This window comes from Protopterus annectens, chromosome 7.part0 (genome assembly GCF_019279795.1).
Source record: "Protopterus annectens isolate FY-2018-M chromosome 7.part0, PAN1.0, whole genome shotgun sequence".
Classification (NCBI taxonomy): domain Eukaryota; kingdom Metazoa; phylum Chordata; order Ceratodontiformes; family Protopteridae; genus Protopterus; species Protopterus annectens.
This window is the reverse complement of record NC_056739.1, coordinates 141,903,866-141,921,588: the sequence shown is the minus strand read 5'-3', so window position 1 is coordinate 141,921,588 and position 17,723 is coordinate 141,903,866. Positions and strand designations below refer to the sequence as shown.

Here is a 17,723-nt window from a genome sequence, read left to right as displayed (position 1 = left end):
GGCTTAGATCAGATACAGAGCTTACAAGGGCTTGTCTGAGTCTAGGTCACTTATTGTTGCTACAGTTATAGATGTCCAGAAGGATGTGTCTGAGTCCCAGTCACTTATTGTTCCTACAGTTATTGATGTCCTGCAGGATGTGTCTGAGCCTAGGTCACTTATTGTTGCTACAGTTACGGATGTTCTGCAGGAAGTAGCTCAGTCTAGGTCACTTATTGTTCCTACAGTTATGGATGTTCTGCAGGATGTGTCTGAGTCTAGGTCACATATTATTGCTACAGTTATGGATGTTCTGCAGGATGTGTCTAAGCCTAGGTCACTTATTGTTGCTACAGTTATGGATGTTCCGCAGGATGTGGCTCAGTCTAGGTCACTTATTGTTCCTACAGTTATGGATGTTTTGCAGGATGGGTCTGAGTCTAGGTCACTTATTGTTGCTAAACTTATGGATGTTCTGCAGGATGTGTCTGAGCCCAGGTCACTTATTGTTCTTACAGTTATGGATTTTCTGCAGAATGTGTCTGAGTCTAGTTCACTTACTATTGCTAAAGTTATGGATGTCCTGCAGGTTGTGTCTGAGTCTAGGTCACTTATTGCTGCTGCAATTATGGATGTCTTGCAGGATGTGCCTGAGCCTAGGTCACCTAATGTTCCCACAGTTATGGATGTCCTGCAGGATGTGTCTGAGCCTAGGTCACTTATTGTTATTACAGTTATGGATGTTCTGCAGGATGTGTCTAAGTCTAGGTCACTTATTATTGCTACAGTTATGGATGTCCTGCAGGATGTGTCTTGAGCTTAGGTCACTTATTGTTGCTACAGTTATGGATGTCCTGCAGGATGTGTCTGATTCTTGGTCACTTATTGTTCCTACTGTTATGGATGTCCTGCAGGTTGTGTCTGAGTCTAGGTCACTTATTCTTGCTACAGTTATGGATGTTTTGCAGGATGTGGCTCAGTCTTGGCTACTTATTGTTCCTACAGTTATGGATGTCCTGCAGGTCTCATCTGAGCCTAGGTCACTTATTGTTGCTACAGTTATGGATGTTCTGCAGGATGTGTTTGAGTCTAAGTCAGTTATTGTTGCTACAGGTATGGATGTCCTGCAGGATGTGTCTGAGCCTAGGTCACATTGTTGCTACAGTTATGGATGTCCTGCAGGATGTGTCTGAGTCAAGGTCAGTTACTTTTGTTACAGTTACGGATGTTCTGCAGGATGTGTCTGAGTCTAGGTCACTTATTGTTGCTACAGTTTTGGATATTCTGCAGGCTATAGCTCAGTCTAGGTCACTTATTGTTCCTAAAGTTATGGATGCCCTGCAGGATGTGTCTGAGCCTAGGTTACTTATTGCTGCTACAGTTATGGATACCCTGCAGGATGTGTCTGAGTCTAGGTCAATTATTGTCGCTACAGTTATGGATGTTCTGCAGGATGTGTCTGAGTCTAGGTCAATTATTGTTGCTACAGTTATGGATGTTCTGCAGGATGTAGCTCAATCTAGGTCACTTATTGTTGCTACAGTTATGGATGTTCTGCAGGATGTAGTTCAATCTAGGTCACTTATTGTTGCTACAGTTATGGATGTTCTGCAGGATGTGTCTGAGCCTAGGTCATATTGTTGCTACAGTTATGGATGTCCTGCAGGATGTGTCTGAGTCAAGGTCAGTTACTTTTGTTACAGTTACGGATGTTCTGCAGGATGTGTCTGAGTCTAGGTCACTTATTGTTGCTACAGTTTTGGATATTCTGCAGGCTATAGCTCAGTCTAGGTCACTTATTGTTCCTAAAGTTATGGATGCCCTGCAGGATGTGTCTGAGCCTAGGTTACTTATTGCTGCTACAGTTATGGATACCCTGCAGGATGTGTCTGAGTCTAGGTCAATTATTGTCGCTACAGTTATGGATGTTCTGCAGGATGTGTCTGAGTCTAGGTCAATTATTGTTGCTACAGTTATGGATGTTCTGCAGGATGTAGCTCAATCTAGGTCACTTATTGTTGCTACAGTTATGGATGTTCTGCAGGATGTAGCTCAATCTAGGTCACTTATTGTTGCTACAGTTATGGATGTTCTGCAGGATGTAGCTCAATCTAGGTCACTTATTGCTCCTAAAGTTATGGATGCCCTGCAGGATGCGTCTGCGCCTAGGTCATTTATTGTTGCTACAGTTATGGATGTTCTGCAGGATGTGTCTGAGTCTAAGTTGCTTATTGTTTCTACAGTTATGGATGTACTGCAGGATGTGTCTGAGTCTAGGTTACTTATTGTTGCTACAGTTATGGATGTTCTGCAGGATGTGTCTGAGTGTAGGTCACTTATTGTTGCTACAGTTATTTATGTTCTTCAAGGATGTGGCTCAGTCTAGGTCACTTATTGTTCTGACAGTTATGGATGTCCTGCAGGATGTGTCTGAGCCTAGGTCACTTATTGTTCATACAGTTTTGGATGTCTTGCAGGATGTGTCTGAGTCTAGGTCATCTATTGTTCCTACAGTTATGGATGTCCTGTAGGATGTGTCTAAGCCTAGGTCACTTATTGTTGCTACAGCTATGGATGTTCTGCAGGATGTGTCTGAGTCTGGGTCACTCATTGTTGCTACTGTTATGGATGTTTTGTAGGATGTAGCTCAGTCTAGGTCACTTATTGTTCCTACTGTTATGGATGCCCTGCAGGTTGTGTCTGAGTCTAGGTCACTTATTGGTGCTACAGTTATGGATCCTTTGCAGGATGTGGCTCAATCTTGGCTACTTATTGTTCCTACAGTTATGGATGTCCTGCAGGCTGCGTCTGCGCCTAGGCCACTTATTGTTGCTACAGTTATGGATGTTCTGCAGGATGTGTCTGAGCCTAGGCCACTTATTGTTGCTACAGTTATGGATGTTCTGCAGGATGTGTCTGAGCCTAGGTAACTTATTGCTGATACAGTTATGGATGTTACGCAGGATGTGTCTGAGTCTAGGTCACTTATTGTTGCTATAGTTATGGATGTTACACAGGATGTGTCTGAGCCTAGGTCACTTATTGTTCATACAGTTATGGATGTCCTGCAGGATGTGTCTGAGTCTAGGTCACCTATTGTTCCTACAGTTATGGATGTCTTGTAGAAAGTGTCTGAGCCTAGGTCACTTATTGTTGCTATAGTTATGGATGTTCTAAGGATGTGGCTCAGTCTAGGTCATTTATTGTTCATACAGTTATGGATGTCCTGCAGGATGTGTCTGAGTCTAGGTCACCTATTCTTCCTACACCTATGGATGTCCTGTAGAATGTGTCTGAGCATAGGTCAATTATTGTTGCTACAGTTATGGATGCTCTGCAGGATGTGTCTGAGTCTAGGTCACTTATTGTTGCTACAGTTATGGATGTCCTGCAGTTTGTGTCTGAGTCTAGGTCACTTATTGCTGCTACAGTTATGGATGTTCTACAGGATGTGGCTCAGTCTAGGTCACTTATTATTCCTACAGTTATGGATGCCCTGCAGGATGTGTCTGTGCCTAGGTCACCTATTGTTCCTACAGTTATGGATGTTCTGCAGGATGTGTCTGAGTCTAGGTCACTTATTGTTGCTACAGTTATGGATGTCCTGCAGTTTGTGTCTGAGTCTAGGTCACTTATTGCTGCTACAGTTATGGATGTTCTACAGGATGTGGCTCAGTCTAGGTCACTTATTATTCCTACAGTTATGGATGCCCTGCAGGATGTGTCTGTGCCTAGGTCACCTATTGTTCCTACAGTTATGGATGCCCTGCAGGATGTGTCTAAGCCTAGGTCATTTATTGTTGCTACAGTTATGGATGTTCTGCAAGGGTGTGGCTCAGTCTAGGTCACTTATTGTTCCTACAGTTATGGATGCCCAGCAGGATGTGTCTGAGCCTAGGGCACTTATTGTTGCTACAGTTATGGATGTCCTGCAGGATGTGTCTGAGTCTAGGTCACCTATTATTCCTACAGTTATGGATGTCCTGTAGGATGTTTCTAAGCCTAGGTCATTTATTGTTGCTACAGTTATGGATGTGCTGCAGGATGTGGCTCAGTCTAGGTCACCTATTGTTCCTACATTTATGGATGTCTTGCAGGATGTGTCTGAGCCTAGGTCACTTATTGTTGCTACAGTTATGGATGCTCTGCAGGATGTGTCTTAGTCTAGGTCAGTTATTGTTGCTGCAGTTATGGATGTCCTGCAGGATGTGTCTGAGTCTAGGTCACTTATTGTTGCTACAGTTATGGATGTTCTACAGGATGTGGCTCAGTCTAGGTTACTTATTGTTCCTACAGTTATGGATGTCCTGCAGGATGTGTCTGAGCCTAGGTCACTTATTGTTGCTACAGTTATGGTCTGAGTCTAGGTCACTTATTGTTGCTACAGTTATGGATGTTCTACAGGATGTGGCTCAGTCTAGGTTACTTATTGTTCCTACAGTTATGGATGTCCTGCAGGATGTGTCTGAGCCTAGGTCACTTATTGTTGCTACAGTTATGGATGTTCTGCAGGATGTTTCTGAGTCTAGGTCACTCATTGTTGCCACAGTTACGGATGTTCTGTAGGATGTAGCTCAGTCTACGTCACTTATTGTTCCTACAGTTATGGATGTCCTGCAGGTCTCGTCTGAGCCTAGGTCACTTATTGTTACTACAGTTATGGATGTTCTGCAGGATGTGTCTGAGCCTAGGTCACTTATTGTTGCTATAGTTATGGATGTTCTGCAGGATGTGTCTGAGTCTAGGTCACCTATTGTTCCTACACCTATGGATGTCATGTAGAATATGTATGAGCCTAGGTCACTTATTGTTGCTATAGTTATGAATGTTCTGCAGGATGTAGCTCAGTCTAGGTCACTTATTGTTGCTACAGTTATGGATGTCCTGCAGGATGTGTCTGAGCCTAGGTTACTTATTGCTGCTACAGTTATGGATGCCCTGCTGGATGTGTCTGACCCTAGGTCACTTATTGTTGCTACAGTTATGGATGTCCTGCGGGATGTGTCTGAGTCTAGGTCACGTATTGGTCCTACAGTTATGGATATCCTACAGGATGTGTCTGAGCTTAGGTCACTTATAGTTGCTACAGTTATGGATGTTCTGCAGGATGTGTCTGAGTCTATGTCACTTATTGCTGCTACAGCTATGGATGTTCTGCAGGATGTGGCTCAGTCTAGTTCATTTGTTGTTCTTGTAGTTACAGATGTCCTGCATAATGTGTTTGCTATTGCATCTGTGCAACCAAATTCTATTCTCCCTGCTCATAGGCAACCAGACCACTTTTACAGTGTTAAGGATTCCCATAACTTCCCGTAATAGTACCTTTTACCTCACCCAGCTGTGGCGTTCCTGGGTTCTGTTATGAGAACTGCTTTGGCTCCATTCAGAAACCTTCCCAATGACAGTGGAATTCTCAACAGATTTTGGGTAAAAGGTTTATACCTATGTAGCCCTGACTTTCAGAGCCTTAAACCTCCATATCCATATATTTACTTTTCAGCAGTCCCTACCGGAAAAGATTAGGGCTAAGGTAAAGTGGATCTGGGATAAAGATCTAAAACAGGAGATGCTTAAGTCATGTGACCTCTCTGCTGAGGAGGTCAAGTGATCCAAAAACATAGGTACGATGCAGTGGATGTAGCATGAAGTACAGCAGATTCAGGGTCTGCAATTCAGAGACAGGACAAGTGAAGGGCTCACTCCCTACAGGACCATGCAAAGATACAGCTCCTTAATGCATATCTGGATCCCCCGTTGAAGGTACTTTCAATACACTGGTAGAAAAAGGCAAAATCATGCAGTCTGTTTAGCAGATTTTTCAAGCCCAGATACCAAAATTCATTGAGAATTATTCAGCTAAATCTTGGACTTATGATAAGAATAAGTCAGGAAAAGGAAAAAAGGACAAATTCAGGAAAGACTTGCAAGCAAAGCCTAAAGAGATGCCCAGGGGCCATCAGTCCCGTGACTCCCAGAGGGAGCAGCAATGACTCAGTTAAGCTGCCCCCTCTTCCCACCTCAACACAACCCTGTTCCCTTCCCCAGCCTCCACCCTCCCCTAGAGAAAGTTAGATGGCACTTAAAGTTTATCGTTCAAAACTGGGAAAACACTACTCAGGATGAGTGAGATTCAGAAGAATACAAATTACAGTTTCAAAAAACTGAAAAGAAATTCCTCCTATTCCAAAAGACCAGTTCATAAAGTTAGGTGAGGGAAAAAAGCATATATATGAGAAAGAAATGATAGCTGTCATTCAGGCTTTGAAAGCCTTCACTCACCATAGGTTCATAGCTGTTTACTAGGCTAATGGCCCTAGAGCCTTTACAAACCAAGCCCATAGAAGTGCCCTGGCATTGTGCCATCCGACATTAGTTCCCAGTGCCTCTATCAAGTAGAGCCACTGAATTGAGGCCCGGAGTGAACTTTCTATTTCCCATCCACTCATCAAGATTTCTCTTGAAGATGGCCAGTGAGGGGCTCTGCTTGACATGTATGGGAAGTCTATTCCAGAGCATGGGCAGTGTCTGGGTTATCAACTTGTCCCTCCAGCATGTTCTGTTGATTGTGATAATGAGGTTGATGTCCCCGGAGCGTGTGGTGCTGAGGGATTCGGATTTCTTTAGATGTAGCATTTCTAACACAGCTGGGTCAGACATAGCTTTGTAAGTCAAGCAGAGATCGCCTCTTAGTAGACAATATGATACAGAGAATAGCTGGAGTTTTTTGAGTCTGTCCATGTAGGACGTGTGTTTAAGGCCTAGGATCCTCTTTATGAGGTACTTTTGTGGCCTCTCCAGCTGTTGCATGTGTCTAGTGAGGTACATGCCAAACGGGTCATTGTACTCGATGACTGGCCTAATGAGGGGAGAGTAGTGAGAGATGATCACCTCTGTCTTCCTGGATACAAAACCCTTGGTAGTGAGATGTGCCACATAGAAGGACTTTCTGACCACAGTGGCAATGTGGTGATTGAAGGAGAGGTTGCTGTCGACCTGTGTCCCCAGATCTCTTATAATGCCTTCAGTGTTCAGTGGGCTCCCATAGATGTGGTAATTAGTGGGAACTGAGTTTTTCCCAAAGGAGATGATGGCGCATTTTTTGGCATTAAGCTTAAGGCCATGGTTTTGACACCAGTCATTGGTCTCAGTGAGGCCTTTCTGTAGGATGTCTACATCACTTGGAGAGTTAATAATGACTCACAGATTGCAGTTGTCTGTGAACTTGGTCAGCCAGAGTCCCTCTGTGTTGCCCTGGACTTCTGAGATGTAGATGCCAAACAGGAGATGACCCAGGACTGATCCCTGTGGAACTCCACTCATGACTGATCGGCAGTCTGACTTGGAGTCTGATACTTTCACACTGTGGGTTCCATCTGTGAGCCAATTTGCAACCCACCTAGTGATATAGGGGGTAATGCCTAGTTTGGTGAGTTTATCAATAATTCCTGAGTGAGGAATGGTATCAAAGGCCTTGGCCAAATCAAGGTAGGCTGTATGAACTGCCTTGCCCTCATCCACAGCTCTGGTGACTGACTCAAAGAAGTCAACCAGATTGAGCAGGCATTATCTACCTTTCACAAAACCAAATTGCGTGGGATCTAGAATTTGGAGATTCCTTATATTCTTGTTAATTAGACCCATGATGATGTGCTCCATAGCCTTAAAAACCAGGCTTGTCAGGCTAATAGGGCAATAATTCCTAGGGTCTGTAGTCGCTCCCCCTTTATGGAGAGGGATGACTGTAGCAATGCACCATTCAGTAGGGACAAAGCCTGAGCTGAGGATGTGATTGAACAGGGCACACAGATGTAGTGCCAGTTCACTTTGTAGTTCATGTAGAACCCATCCAGGGATATTGTTGGGTCCCATGAAAGCTATATTCTTGGCCTTGAACAGTGCAGCTTTAACCTGTGCTGCAGTAATGCTGGGTGGCTGGCATTCCCCTGGTATTGAGATTGGTCCTTTAGGGGGGAGAGAGGGTTAAAGTTGGCACTGAATCTGTTGGCCAGCATGTTGGCAATATCTGTTGGCTCAGTATAGGCGGTACCATTGTGCAGTAACTCAAAGCAAATCTGGGTATTGCTGTGGAGATTCTTGATATAACTATAGAAGGCCTTGTGGTTGTTTTTAGTGTCTGCCACAATTCTGCCTTCATAGCTAGCTTTAGAGGTTTTGATAAGGGATCTCAATTTTTTGTTGAGGCTAATAAGGGAGTTTTTCCAGTCTTGGGACTTCACCTTTTTCTTCAACAGTTTCTTCCTTCTGTTGTAGAGTTTATTAATGGCAGGGGACCACCAGATTGGCTTCCTTTTTTGGAGGAGCGCATCTAAACAGCCTTTGCAAGGCTCAAACCCAAGACACTGCACACCATAGCCAAAGCGATTTACCACTAAGCCATGTCAGAACGGTTCTGTTGGGTATGGCTACTTCCATGCATTTATGTACGTCTTTGTACAGTGCATTGGTGTATGATTCAGCAGTCATGCATCTATTTTCCATTGACATGGATGCTGTGAAGTTAGCCACCTCTGTTTTTAGGAGCCTAAAGTCAGCTTTGGAGAAGTTTTTCATGCTGTTTACCTTTGCAGGGGGTGTGGGTGAGATGTGGATTTCCATGGTGATTAGTTTGTGTTCAGATCTAACCAGGGAAGAATTAACTATTGGTGTAAAGCAGCAGTTGCCCATGCTAGTAATAACCAGGTCAAGGATGTTGCTTCCTCTATTGGGGGTAAGAATGAGCTGGTCCAGGGCATTGGAATTGATGAATTCCAGGAAGTGTTGGGCCAGTGTATTGGTGCATGAGTAGTTTTCCCAGTTGATGGAAGGGTAGTTGAAATCACCTAGTATGAGAGTGTTTGGTTGGACCCTAATAGCTTCCAGGGTGCTTAGGAATGTGAAATGAGAGTCTTGGGACATGGTTGGAGACCTATAGCAAGCTACGACCTGAATCGCCATCTTACCCAATGTTAGTTGTACCTGAAGTATCTCAGATGCGTTATGCTGGGCTACCAGTCTGGAGGTGTGCATATCCTTTATGAATATGGAGACACCACCACCTTTGGAGCTTCGGCCCATGTTCTAGAGCTGAAAGGTGTGGAATGAGTTATAGCCTGGTAGCGCAAGGGTTCTTTCTGCTGCTTTAAACCAGGTCTCTGTTACAGCACAAATATCGATGTTCTCCATTTTGAGGAGTGCTTCGAGCAAGTACATCTTGAGATTTAGACTTCTAGCATTGAGCAGTATGACCCTCAGATTGCATTTATTTATAGCTGTTATGGTGGTAATTTAGTCTTTGGAACATTGCCTAAAAAGGCACTATAGGGGTGGCACGAGCCTTAGCCAATATCCGGAAACCCAGGGGTGGCAGATGTAGGCCATCGCTGGCAAAGCATCGAGGTCTGTCAGTCATGTCATCCCAAGCAGACAGATACTGGATCCCCTTAGAATGACACCAGAAACTTAGTCAATTGTTGAAGTCAATCAATTTCTGCTTGTACTGTGGTATCATTCTGGGCGATGGTAGGATGCTGCTCAGGGCTAAGGTCATACCTGCCTGGGCCACATAATTCGAGAGCTCCTCCATGTCTCTTTTCATGTAGTCCAGGGAGGTGCATATCAGGTCATTCACACCCACATGGACAGTGACAGAGTCATACTTGTACTTGTTGTGAAGTGACCTGAGTGTGTGTGTTATGTGTCAGATTCTGGCACCCGATAGACAGCTGACTGTTACCTTCTCTTTATTCAACATAGTGAGTAGGACATCAGTGTGCCTCACTATCAAGTGACCTATTATTAGTGTATTGGGCAAGCTGTGTTGCCTTAGGAGCTTAGGTTGAGGGGCTGTGTAGGTGAGCTATGTGCCTTGTGGTTTGTTCTGTGTTATGGTGGTCGAGTGCGTTTCTGCCTTGGAGGTCTCTGCTGTTTGGGTAGATTTCTATTGAGAGCCTCAGTGAAGGTGGGTGTGTATGTGGTTTGTGTTTTTATGTGAGAGCTGTGATGGTGGTTGATCTGGAGGGTATGTGTTGCATATGGTGTGGTGCAGGTGTTGACCTTCTCCTCTTGTCCAGCTATTCCGGTCTTGGCTTGAGAGTGCATGGCTTCTAATTTGGATATATAAGTGCATCTCTCACAAGCCTGAGTGTTGGGAGGTAAGAGGAGAGGGTTGTCTGTGTGCATGAGGCAGTTGCTACACTGCCTCAGAATGCCCAAGTTCACCAGGTTAATAGGAGAAAGCACAGGGAACTGACTTTTAGACATGCCAGGAGGGATGGTCATTAAGGAGAAAGCACAGGGTACTGACCTTTAGACATGCCAGGAGGAATGGTCATTATTACTATGTACTGGAGCTGTTTCCTTATATATTCCTTTTACAGGAAAAATGTCACTCAAGGTGTTTGAGTCTGTACAGAGCACTGCCAAACACTTGAGATGAAAGTAATATACAGACCCTAAAAATTTAAGGATGAAGTATTTAGGCGGATATTCTGAAGTTAGAAAGAAATCAAGCAGTACTTACTGAAAACAAAGAATTAGCTTGTCAGGAATTATGAAAAGAGGGGAGACGCATGAATGGCTACTGCCTGGGTACTACTAATGCTGGTCTCACCACAGCTTCACTCTGTTGGGATACAGTGCTCCTTTGCTTCTTCTTTCACCAGAAGCAAAATGTTAGCACCAGTCCCAAGAAGAGAAGCAGGGCACAGCCTGTTCGGTGATCCACAGTCTTGCCCCAGATGATGCAAGGGTCTGTAGGCTTGTGGCCTTTTTCTGGTAGATGCCTCGAATAGCAATCAGAACAATCAGGTACATTAAGCACAGACACTCACTCTCCAACCAGAAAGAGTCAGGATTCAATGCACTCTGCTCATACTCTCACCAGGATCAGAATATAAGCATAGATTACAAGATGTCACCTATAAAGTTATTAGGCTTTCTGATGATCAGCAGCCTCCAGGAAATAATGTAACTGCACTCCTTCTCTCACCAGGAGAACACAGAAGCACTAATCCCAAGATGACTACTGAGAGGCAGAATGTGGGCTCTCCAATAACTGGTGATCTTGCAATAGATGCTTAAAGGCAAGATGAAAAAAAATGGTTTATCCTAAACACTGCAGTGTGCACTAGAAGAGTTAGATGTGAAAGTAGGTAACTTAAGTTTTATCTGTCTAAAAAGTTTAGTTTTAGTGGAGAGTCACTATTTTTAAAACAGCAAGATAGATTGAATGGGGGTGGTCACGTTTGTATTCTGGAATACAGTAGGATGGATAATAAATTTAAATAGTTGGAGGGGAGTGATTTCACAAAATGATAATTTTGTGCTTACTCACACCAGCTAGTAAAACCAGAGAGGAAATGAGATATATGGTCAAATAACCATAAGGGGCAGGCAAGTAAAAATACAGTGGTGTTTAAGAACACAACAGTAACCGGGTGGGAAAATTTTCTGTCTGACTAACAAGAGACAGAGCTGTGGTCTTTTTTCAAGTTTTAATATGCAGTTAAAAGCATAATACAAGTAAAACACAATGTAAAGAAAACAAATCACAGTATACAAAATTGAAAAAGCAATTAAGTAATACAAAATACAACAAATAAAAAGCAAACTAACCTTTCCCTCACAGCAAACTGTAGCAGAGTCTGGGTGAGCCTTTCCAGTAAAGCTCTGAAATGTTTTATTTTGCCCCTTAAATAGAAGGTTTAGTTGCTACATCCACCCCCCTCAGTTCACAGATGATTAACCTTAACTTTTAAGCCTAGCCATGCATCCCAAATCTCTGAAGAGTTCTGATACCCTTGATAAGTGTAAGTATGGGCCTGGGAGATGAACCATTTACGGGTTACCTGTTTGCATCAGAGACATTGGTGCTAAACCAGGGATGAATTTCTGATTTCCCATCAAATTGTCCAAGTTTCACTTTAATTGGATTAGGGTGGAACTATGCTTCACATGGATGGGGAGCCTGTTCTATAGACGGGGTAGTCTCTGGGATACATACCTATCTCTCCAGCAGATCCTATTTATATCAGAGGCAAGGTTTAAGTCTTTAGAATGGGTAACTTTGGTACTGTTTGTTTTGTGGATGTGCAGAAGGTCCATCAGAGTGAGGTCTGACAATGCCCCGTATACCAGGCATAGATCTCCCCGCAAAAGGCTGTAGGAGACAGAATACAGGGATAGGACCTTGAGGTGGTCTGCATAGGACATATTACTTATGTCCTGTATTCTTTTAGTAAGGAACCTCTGTGGATGTTCCAGTTGTTGGATATGCTTGGCTAGGTACATATCAAAGGAGGCATTGTACTCAGTGATATGTCTGATGAATGCCAAATACAGTGGAACAATGACTTCCTTGGACTTAGATGTCATACCTTTGTTTATAAGTTGCGCAACATAGAATGATTTCCTTACCACTGTAGATACATGTTGATCAAAGGCTAGATTACTATCTATGTGTGTCCCTAAGTCCCTGACTACTGGGTCAACGCTAAGGGGTGTGTTGTCAATATTATAGTTACCAGGGATGGATGACTTCCCAAAAGATACTATTATGCATTTCTTGGCATTTAGTTTTAGTCCATGACTCTGACACTGGTTGTTTGTCTGTGTCAGCCCCTCCTGGAGAACATTTGTGTCAGTGTGAGATTCAACATCAGCTCCTAATTTGCAATCATCTGCAAATTTAGTCAGCCAGAGACCACTGACATTGGCCTTGACTTCTGAGAAGTAAATGCCAAAAAGGAGCAGTCCAAGGAATGATCCCTGAGGGACTCCACTTGTGACTGGCCTCTTTGTAGAGGTGGACTCCCCAATTCTAACTTCCTGGGTCCTGTCTATGAGACAGTTGGCTATCGACTGTATGACATACGGGTTTGTACCTAACCTCTTGAGTTTGTCAACAATGCCCAAGTGGGGTATTGTGTCAAATGCCTTGGCCAGGTCAAGGCAGACAGTCTGAATGATTCTGCCCTCATCCATTGCTTTGGTGACCTTCTCAAAGAAGTCCACCAGGCTGAGTAGGCAGGATCTGCCCTTTACGAAACCAAACTGGGTTGGGTCCAGTGTCTGGAGGTTTACCATATCTCTGTTGATCATCTCCATGATAATTCTTTCCGTGCCTTTACATGTAAGACTAGAGAGACTTATGGGACTGTAGTTTCCAGGGTCTCTAGATGGCCCACCTTTGTGCAGAGGGATAATTGTTGCCTTTCTCCATTCAGGAGGCATGAAGCCTGTTGGAGGCTACAGTTAAATAGTAATTCCAGAGGCCCTGACAGGTCATGTTTCATGCTATTTAGAAGGCATCCTGGGATATTGTCTGAGCCCAATTATGTAGTGTTCTTGGTCTTAGAGAGCGCATTAAGGACCTGTTTCCTAGTAAGAGTAGGGGGGGTTCATTTTGATGATATTTCCTGAGGGAAGGTTGAGGGGGAGACAGGAGTAAAGTTGGAGCTGAATTTATCAGCCAGGAGGTTTGCTGTATCTTCTGGCTCAGTAGAGGTGGCTTCATTTACAATGAGCTCTGCACACAATTGTGTATTTCCTTTGAGGCTGCGGACATAGCTAAAGAATGCTTTGTGGTTGTCCTTGACCTGGGAGGCAAACTTAACTCAAATTTGGCTTTGGTAGACTTTATTTGTCCTCTGAACTGTTTGTTTAGTTTAATGAGAGTGCTTTTATCCTGCTGGGTGCTGCACCTCCTAATTTTTGCCATGATTTTCTTCCTTCTGTTATACATCTGATTGATTTTGTGATTCCACCAGGGTGGCTTGTTTTTTGAGTTAGTTCTGTACTTCTTTCTGGTGGGTACAGCTGCCTCTATACAGCTATTAACATGCTTGTACAGGGTTTCTGTGAACAGTTCTGCATAAGCAGAAGTGTTCTCAGGGTTTATAGGGCTTAAAATTCTTCCAGGTTCTCACTTAATAGCAGGAGGTTAGCCTTAGAATAGTTCCTGAATATTCCACGTTTAGCTGGGGGTCCAGGTTTTATTTTTACTTCAAAGGAGTCCATTCTGTCATATGACCTTATCAGGGAAGACATTACAGTAGGGGTGTGTAGCACTCTCCCATATTAGTGAGGACCAGATCCAGTATGGTTGCACCCCTGGTTGGTGTATTTGCTATCTGGTCCAGGGTTTTTGTGTTTACAAAATCCAGGAATCTCTGTGCATGTACATTCGATGTCATATAAGATTCCCAGTTAATTGTGAGGTAATTAAAGTCACCCATGAATATGATATTGGGTTGGATGGTTAGTGTTTCTAATAAGTTTAAATACATGGTATGGGTTTCCTGGGTCATAGACCAGGACCTATAACTTGCATGGAAGTGGTCTTGGATTTTACCTATGGTGATTTGAACATGGAGAAGCTCAAGTGCATTGTCCTGTTTGATCAGCCTTGAAGTATATTTATTTTTGATGTAAATATAGACACCTCCACCTTTAGTTCCTGCTTGTGAAGTAGCTGGTCTAAATGTGTGGAAGGCATTAGAACCCTGCACTATTGGTTTGCTGTCCACGGCTTTAAAGCACGTCTCTGAGACTGCACAGATACCAGCATTCTCTAGGGTAAAGAGACCTTCCACAGAGTGGAGTTTTTTGTTTAAAACCTTAAGACAGATAGTCATGCAGGTATCATTTTGTGTGTGTGTGTGTGTGTGTGTGTGTGTGTGTGTGTGTGTGTGTGTGTGTGTGTGTGTGTGTGGAGGGGGATAAAAAAAATACTACAAGGAGAAACCGGAAATCATAGAGTAGAGCTGTTGTTAGCGGACCAGTCATTTGTTGTATGAACAACTGCAAACTGCTTTAAAACGTTACCATTAACTATGGCATCAGGTGATGCAGTTTCTGCCTGGCAGTTCACATTTTTAGAATGAACAGTGCATACCATTCACATGTGTCTTAATGGAATTTGTTACATGAGGGAGAAGATGCTAGAGAGCATCTCCAACTTCAGTGGTATGAGCTATGGATCCAGCACCCAGATTAGCAGCTTCAGTCAGGAGGTAGTATTAGTATTAGTATTAGTATTAGTATTAGTATTAGTATTAGTATTAGCATTAGTATTAGTATTAGTATTAGCATTAGTATTAGCATTAGTATTAGTATTATCATTAGTATTAATATTAGTATCATTAGTATTAATATTAGTATTAGTATTAATATTTGTATTAGTATTTATATTAGTATTAGTATTAATATTATCATTAGTATTAATATTAGTATTTATATTAGTATTAGTACTGGTATTATTTCTAAAGGAATGAACAGTTGTAGAAGCAGCCAGCAGAACTGGTTCTGTATGTGTGTTGAGGGTTCCCCTTCCTGCTGCGTTGTATATTGATGAGTGATTCATAAGGTTTCTCCAAAACCAGGACCATCTCTGTGGATTCTTGATAAGTTGTTTATTCATTCATTTATTTATTTATTTATTGACATTTGTTGACCAGTAAAGTCCACTGGGCCAAAGGCCCATTTTCAGTGGAGGCCCGAGGAGAAAAGCTCCAAAAACTGTTACAAAAACTATTATAGAAATTATTTAAATAATTACAACTTTAAATTGTTTAGGCAAGTTACAGAATGTTAAATATTACAATTGAGAGCAACGATATAATCCATAAAATCAGAAATGTAATTATGTAATTTAGTTTACACAGTAAGATATAAAGAAAATAAGAGTTATGAATGACCTTACAGGCCAAAAGGATATTGATAGGAGAAGACTCTGACTAGTAAACCAAATGGTTCTAAGGTTATTTCAACTGAAACTGGGGCTATTCCTAAGAGAAGTTGTCTACAGCTCCCTCGACTACATTGCTAGCCCCATTAAATCCTTCTATAACAGCCAGTGCTGAGAGACTAGCAGGAAGAAATACTGATAGCGTTTTTTAGACTCTTTGAAGAAAGGAGATTTTTGTCTGAAAGCAGCTTTGCCCTACAAGACTTTTACAAAGAACCAGCAATACAGAGGACAGCCAGCCAGGTTGAATCAGCAAGAGGGAGCAGGCCAAACACCCAAAAGGAGAAGAACTTAAATACAGGTTTGGTCATAAACATTTCTTCTTTTGAACTTAATACTGACCAAATTAACTTATTAAACAAAGGTTTGTCCTTTATACCAGCAAAAAAAGCCAATGTAACAGAAATGATTAAAGACTTAAAGCTACTAGGCAGAAATTTATCATTGAAATCTATGTTTCCTAATGAGTCAGGAACAAGGACTAATGTATACAGGCAGCCTAGTAGTTTTATCCCGAATACCCCACCAGGTGTTCAAAAGTTTCTAGATATCTGTGAACTATCTTTCAGGGACATAGGTGAGCATGATTCTAGTGACTATTACTTTAGTAATCTCACTCCTAACGAACAAAGAGCCTTACAAGAGTTAAAGAATTTGCAGTCATTAGTTATTAAACAGGCTGATAAAGGAGGAGGCATTGTTTTATTAGACAAACAACTGTATCTACAACAAATGTATAACTTTTACTTAATAATGAAACTTATAAATCAGTCTCTAAAATTATGGTCAATGCTATTATTGATAAAGTGTCATTTCTTATGTTTGACCTTCTTATTACTGGATTGATAGATGAACCATTATTTAAGTATTTTAATGTTCTCAAACCCACTATACCTAGAATTTATGGTTTACCTAAGGTACATAAAGACCTGGCCTCACCACCAATGCATCCCATAGTGTCAGGGGCTGGGTGGGGCACCGAGCCCTTATCCATCTTTGTTGAAGGTACACTACATGGATTATTAGAGAATTGTCATACCATTCTAAGAGATACTAGAATGTTCCTTGAAAGGTTACATAACAGGATGGACACTATTACCAATGACACTGATTTTGTATTGGTTACAATGGACATTGAGTCATTATTTACCAGTATCCCTAATATTTGGGGTATTGAAATGGTTAGAAATTTCCTGTCAACAAATAGATGTTTTTCAAATAGTAAGATACAACTTATATGCAGTCTCTTAGAAATTATATTAGAAAATAATGTTGTTATGTTTGAAGAGAAATTTTTCCTGCAACAGGTTGGCGTGGCTATGGGCACTCCTTGTGCAAATAGTTACGCCAACCTTGCGCTAGTCTGCTGGGAAGAAACACATATACTCTCCGGTTTGAATTCTTTCTTACATCATGTGTTATGGTATGTACGTTTTGTGGATGATGTTTTTATTTTATGGAATGGAAATGGTTTAGATTTTGCATCCTTTGTTGATTATCTGCATACCACCACTGACTTTTTAAAATTCACATACCGGCTATCTGCAGCTGAGATTGATTTTCTTGATGTACATCTAGCTAAAGCTGAATTTAACTGCCTCAAGAGTAGAATCTTCCACAAACCAACTAGAAAGAACACATACCTACACAAAACTAGTATGCATCCCAGGCACATCCTGAGAAATGTATTAAAAGAGCAAGTTTATAGGACATTAAGATTACATGATGATGATGAGGATGCACTACTAGCATTAAATAATTTAAAATTTGAGTTTATAGCTACAGGATACCAACCAGATGAAATTGATAAAACTATATCTGATGCATGGCATATGAGATCAACTAAATGTAGACCTTATTTTAACAACAACGAGGTAGCTTCATGTAATAATCCATCTAACTTTAACTCTAGGCCACATAATGAATTTAGAGTGGTGTTACAGTTTGCGAGTGACGTCAACCAATATGTTGACGTCATTAAGAAACATTGGCACCTATT

General features: G+C 42.0%; 1 protein-coding gene across 3 annotated transcripts in view; it reads right to left on the bottom strand.

Moving 5' to 3' along the window:
• The window catches only part of LOC122806292 (inositol 1,4,5-triphosphate receptor associated 2-like), a 386,988-nt gene that overhangs the window by 274,578 nt on the left and 94,687 nt on the right, over nt 1-17,723 (bottom strand). The window lies entirely within an intron of this gene.